We start from the raw sequence: 6,457 nt of genomic DNA, 5'->3' as shown, positions 1-6,457 counted from the left end.
AGAACACAGCACTCAGAGCAAAGAACTAGAACCTTAAAGAACACAGCACTCAGAGCAAAGAACTAGAACCTTAGAGAACACAGCACTCAGAGCAAAGAACTGGAACCTTAGAACACAGCAGTCAGAGCAAAGAACTGGAACCTTAGAGAACACAGCACTCAGAGCAAAGAACTAGAACCTTAGAGAACACAGCACTCAGAGCAAAGAACTGGAACCTTAGAACACAGCAGTCAGAGCAAAGAACTAGAACCTTAGAACACAGCACTCAGAGCAAATAACTGGAACCTTAGAACACAGCAGTCAGAGCAAAGAACTAGAACCTTAGAGAACACAGCACTCAGAGCAAAGAACTGGAACCTTAGAACACAGCAGTCAGAGCAAAGAACTGGAACCTTAGAGAACACAGCAGTCAGAGCAAAGAACTGGAACCTTAGAGAACACAGCAGTCAGAGCAAATACATAGAGGTGGCCTCCCCATTCAAGTCAACGATGACATAATTAGACTGGCAGCCCTTCCACAGGTCATTGGACCCCTCCCCTCCCTCCATAGAGATGGACATGGTCCACAGGTCATTGGACCCCTCCCCTCCCTCCATAGAGATGGACGTGGTCCACAGGTCATTAGACCTCTCCCCTCCCTCCATAGAGATGGACGTGGTCCACAGGTCATTGGACCTCTCCCGTCCCTCCATAGAGATGGACGTGGTGCACAGGTCATTGGACCCCTCCCTCCATAGAGATGGACGTTGTCCACAGGTCATTAGACCCCTCCCCTCCCTCCATAGAGATGGACGTGGTGCACAGGTCATTAGACCTCTCCCCTCCCTCCATAGAGATGGACGTGGTGCACAGGTCATTGGACCTCTCCCTCCCTCCATAGAGATGGACGTGGTGCACAGGTCATTAGACCTCTCCCTCCCTCTATAGAGATGGACGTGGTCCACAGGTCATTAGACCCCTCCCCTCCCTCCATAGAGATGGACGTGGTCCACAGGTCATTGGACCTCTCCCTCCCTCCATAGAGATGGACGTGGTCCACAGGTCATTGGACCCCTCCTCCGTAGAGATGGACGTGGTGCACAGGTCATTGGACCTCTCCTCCCTCCATAGAGATGGACGTGGTCCACAGGTCATTGGACCCCTCCCTCCATAGAGATGGACGTGGTGCACAGGTCATTAGACCTCTCCCTCCATAGAGATGGACGTGGTGCACAGGTCATTAGACCTCTCCCTCCCTCCATAGAGATGGACGTGGTCCACAGGTCATTGGACCCCTCCCCTCCCTCCATAGAGATGGACGTGGTGCACAGGTCATTGGACCCCTCCCTCCATAGAGATGGACGTGGTCCACAGGTCATTAGACCCTCCCCTCCCTCCATAGAGATGGACGTGGTCCACAGGTCATTGGACCTCTCCCTCCATAGAGATGGACGTGGTCCACAGGTCATTGGACCCCTCCCTCCCTCCATAGAGATGGACGTGGTCCACAGGTCATTAGACCTCTCCCTCCCTCCATAGAGATGGACGTGGTCCACAGGTCATTAGACCTCTCCCCTCCCTCTGTAGAGATGGACGTGGTGCACAGGTCATTAGACCTCTCCCTCCATAGAGATGGACGTGGTGCACAGGTCATTGGACCTCTCCCCTCCCTTCATAGAGATGGACGTGGTCCACAGGTCATTAGACCTCTTCCCTCCCTCTGTAGAGATGGACGTGGTGCACAGGTCATTAGACCTCTCCCTCCATAGAGATGGACGTGGTGCACAGGTCATTGGACCTCTCCCCTCCCTCCATAGAGATGGACGTGGTGCACAGGTCATTAGACCCTCCCATCCCTCCATAGAGATGGACGTGGTGCACAGGTCATTGGACCTCTCCTCCATAGAGATGGACGTGGTCCACAGGTCATTGGACCTCTCCCTCCATAGAGATGGACGTGGTGCACAGGTCATTAGACCTCTCCTCCCTCCATAGAGATGGACGTGGTCCACAGGTCATTGGACCCTCCCTCCATAGAGATGGACGTGGTGCACAGGTCATTAGACCTCTCCCTCCATAGAGATGGACGTGGTCCACAGGTCATTAGACCCCTCCTCCATAGAGATGGACGTGGTGCACAGGTCATTAGACCTCTCCCTCCTCCATAGAGATGGACGTGGTCCACAGGTCATTAGACCCCTCCCCTCCCTCCATAGAGATGGACGTGGTCCACAGGTCATTGGACCTCTCCCTCCCTCCATAGAGATGGACGTGGTCCACAGGTCATTGGACCCTCCCTCCGTAGAGATGGACGTGGTGCACAGGTCATTGGACCTCTCCCCTCCCTCCATAGAGATGGACGTGGTCCACAGGTCATTGGACCCCTCCCTCCATAGAGATGGACGTGGTGCACAGGTCATTAGACCTCTCCCTCCATAGAGATGGACGTGGTGCACAGGTCATTAGACCTCTCCCCTCCCTCCATAGAGATGGACGTGGTCCACAGGTCATTGGACCCCTCCCCTCCCTCCATAGAGATGGACGTGGTGCACAGGTCATTGGACCCTCCCTCCATAGAGATGGACGTGGTCCACAGGTCATTAGACCCCTCCCCTCCCTCCATAGAGATGGACGTGGTCCACAGGTCATTGGACCTCTCCCTCCATAGAGATGGACGTGGTCCACAGGTCATTGGACCCCTCCCCTCCCTCCATAGAGATGGACGTGGTCCACAGGTCATTAGACCTCTCCCCTCCCTCCATAGAGATGGACGTGGTCCACAGGTCATTGGACCTCTCCCGTCCCTCCATAGAGATGGACGTGGTGCACAGGTCATTGGACCCCTCCCTCCATAGAGATGGACGTTGTCCACAGGTCATTAGACCCCTGCCCTCCCTCCATAGAGATGGACGTGGTGCACAGGTCATTAGACCTCTCCCCTCCCTCCATAGAGATGGACGTGGTGCACAGGTCATTGGACCTCTCCCCTCCCTCCATAGAGATGGACGTGGTGCACAGGTCATTAGACCTCTCCCCTCCCTCCATAGAGATGGACGTGGTCCACAGGTCATTAGACCCCTCCCCTCCCTCCATAGAGATGGACGTGGTCCACAGGTCATTGGACCTCTCCCCTCCCTCCATAGAGATGGACGTGGTCCACAGGTCATTGGACCCCTCCCTCCGTAGAGATGGACGTGGTGCACAGGTCATTGGACCTCTCCCCTCCCTCCATAGAGATGGACGTGGTCCACAGGTCATTGGACCCCTCCCTCCATAGAGATGGACGTGGTGCACAGGTCATTAGACCTCTCCCTCCATAGAGATGGACGTGGTGCACAGGTCATTAGACCTCTCCCCTCCCTCCATAGAGATGGACGTGGTCCACAGGTCATTGGACCCCTCCCCTCCCTCCATAGAGATGGACGTGGTGCACAGGTCATTGGACCCCTCCCTCCATAGAGATGGACGTGGTCCACAGGTCATTAGACCCCTCCCCTCCCTCCATAGAGATGGACGTGGTCCACAGGTCATTGGACCTCTCCCTCCATAGAGATGGACGTGGTCCACAGGTCATTGGACCCCTCCCCTCCCTCCATAGAGATGGACGTGGTCCACAGGTCATTAGACCTCTCCCCTCCCTCCATAGAGATGGACGTGGTCCACAGGTCATTAGACCTCTCCCCTCCCTCTGTAGAGATGGACGTGGTGCACAGGTCATTAGACCTCTCCCTCCATAGAGATGGACGTGGTGCACAGGTCATTGGACCTCTCCCTCCCTTCATAGAGATGGACGTGGTCCACAGGTCATTAGACCTCTCCCCTCCCTCTGTAGAGATGGACGTGGTGCACAGGTCATTAGACCTCTCCCTCCATAGAGATGGACGTGGTGCACAGGTCATTGGACCTCTCCCCTCCCTCCATAGAGATGGACGTGGTGCACAGGTCATTAGACCCCTCCCATCCCTCCATAGAGATGGACGTGGTGCACAGGTCATTGGACCTCTCCCTCCATAGAGATGGACGTGGTCCACAGGTCATTGGACCTCTCCCTCCATAGAGATGGACGTGGTGCACAGGTCATTAGACCTCTCCCCTCCCTCCATAGAGATGGACGTGGTCCACAGGTCATTGGACCCCTCCCTCCATAGAGATGGACGTGGTGCACAGGTCATTAGACCTCTCCCTCCATAGAGATGGACGTGGTCCACAGGTCATTAGACCCTCCCCTCCCTCCATAGAGATGGACGTGGTGCACAGGTCATTAGACCTCTCCCCTCCCTACATAGAGATGGACGTGGTCCACAGGTCATTGGACCTCTCCCTCCATAGAGATGGATGTGGTGCACAGGTTATTAGACCTCTCCCCTCCCTCCATAGAGATGGACGTGGTCCACAGGTCATTGGACCCCTCCCCTCCCTCCATAGAGATGGACGTGGTCCACAGGTCATTGGACCTCTCCCTCCATAGAGATGGATGTGGTGCACAGGTCATTAGACCTCTCCCCTCCCTCCATAGAGATGGACGTGGTCCACAGGTCATTGGACCTCTCCCCTCCCTCCATAGAGATGGACGTGGTCCACAGGTCATTGGACCCCTCCCCTCCCTCCATAGAGATGGACGTGGTCCACAGGTCATTGGACCTCTCCCCTCCCTCCATAGAGCTGGACTTGGTGCACGCAGAATGTTCCCCAGTACTGGAAGGTGGGGCCTGAGTGACAACGTTTGTGAACCCCTGCTATAGATTGTGTTGTTTATCATTTTCTTACATTTACATGGTTACAGTGCATTCAGAAAGTATTCAGACCATCGCAGCGCCAGCTGTGCCACCAGAGACTCTGGGTTTGAGCCCAGGCTCTGTCGCAGCCGGCCGCGACCGGGAGGGTTAGGGAGGGTTTGGCCGGTAGGGATGTCCTTGTCTCATCGCGCACCAGCGACTCCTGTGGCGGGCCGGGCGTAGTGCACACTGACCAGGTCACTAGGGGCACGGTGTTTCCTCCGACACATGGATGCGGCTGGCTTCCTGGTTGGATGTGCGCTGTGTTAAGAAGCAGTGCAGCTTGGTTGGGTTGTTCCTGTTTCCATTGATCATCCTTGAGATGTTTCTACAACTTGATTGTAGTCTTTCTGTGGTAAATTAAATTGATTGGACATGATTTGGAAAGGCAACACACCTGTCTATATAACACACCTGTCTATATAACACACCTGTCTATATAACACACCTGTCTATATAACACACCTGTCTATAAAACACACCTGTCTATATAACACACCTGTCTATATAACACACCTGTCTATATAACACACCTGTCTATAAAACACACCTGTCTATATAACACACCTGTCTATATAACACACCTGTCTATAAAACACACCTGTCTATATAACACACCTGTCTATATAACACACCTGTCTATATAACACACCTGTCTATAAAACACACCTGTCTATAAAACACACCTGTCTATAAAACACACCTGTCTATATAACACACCTGTCTATATAACACACCTGTCTATATAACACACCTGTCTATATAACACACCTGTCTATAAAACACACCTGTCTATATAACACACCTGTCTATATAACACACCTGTCTATATAACACACCTGTCTATAAAACACACCTGTCTATAAAACACACCTGTCTATAAAACACACCTGTCTATAAAACACACCTGTCTATATAAAGGTCCCACAGTTGACAGTGAATGTCAGAGTAAAAACCAAGCCATGAGGTCGAAGGAATTGTCCGTAGAGTTCAGAGACAGGATTGTGTCAAGGCACAGATCTGGGGAAGGGTACCAAAACATGTCTGTAGCATTGAAGGTCTCCAAGAACACAGTGGCCTCAATCATTCCTAAATGGAAGAAGTTTGGAACCACAAAGACTCTCCCTAGAGCTGGCTGCCTGGTCAAACTGAGCAATCAGGGGAGAAGGGCCTTGGTCAGGGAGGTGACCCAAGAACCCAATGGTCACTCTGACAGAGCTCCTCTGTGGAGATGGGAGAACCTTCCAGAAGGCCAACCTTCTCTGCAGCACTCAACCAATCAGGCCTTTATGATAGTGGCCAGACAGAAGCCACTCCTCAGTAAAAAGCCCACTTGAAGTTACCACAGAGGAGAAATTAGTAGCCCTGTGCTACCATCTCGACAACCAGATGTTCTCGGACTAGGAGAGAAAACGTAGTCAGATGAAGAGAGAGCAGCTGGAGTATCAGTGTTCTCTGAGGGGGATCCATGTCTCCGTCAGGGCCAAAAGGCTGAGATGAATTCTGTGTTCTCGACAGCAGATCGGCAGTTAAACTCTGCCAGAGACCTAGACTTCCTCCACCGCTTACAGCTGCTGCTGAGAAACCAGGGGAGACTGAAGAACGAATGACCTAACAGAGGTGAAGACCACACCTCCCTGCACTAATTGCTGATTGCCTAGGAGAGGTGAAACCACTCCCCCTCCAATACACTCACTAATTAC

The sequence above is a fragment of the Oncorhynchus gorbuscha genome, unplaced genomic scaffold, assembly GCF_021184085.1.
Source record: "Oncorhynchus gorbuscha isolate QuinsamMale2020 ecotype Even-year unplaced genomic scaffold, OgorEven_v1.0 Un_scaffold_3290, whole genome shotgun sequence".
Lineage (NCBI taxonomy): Eukaryota > Metazoa > Chordata > Actinopteri > Salmoniformes > Salmonidae > Oncorhynchus > Oncorhynchus gorbuscha.
Note: the sequence above shows the minus strand (reverse complement) of the source record.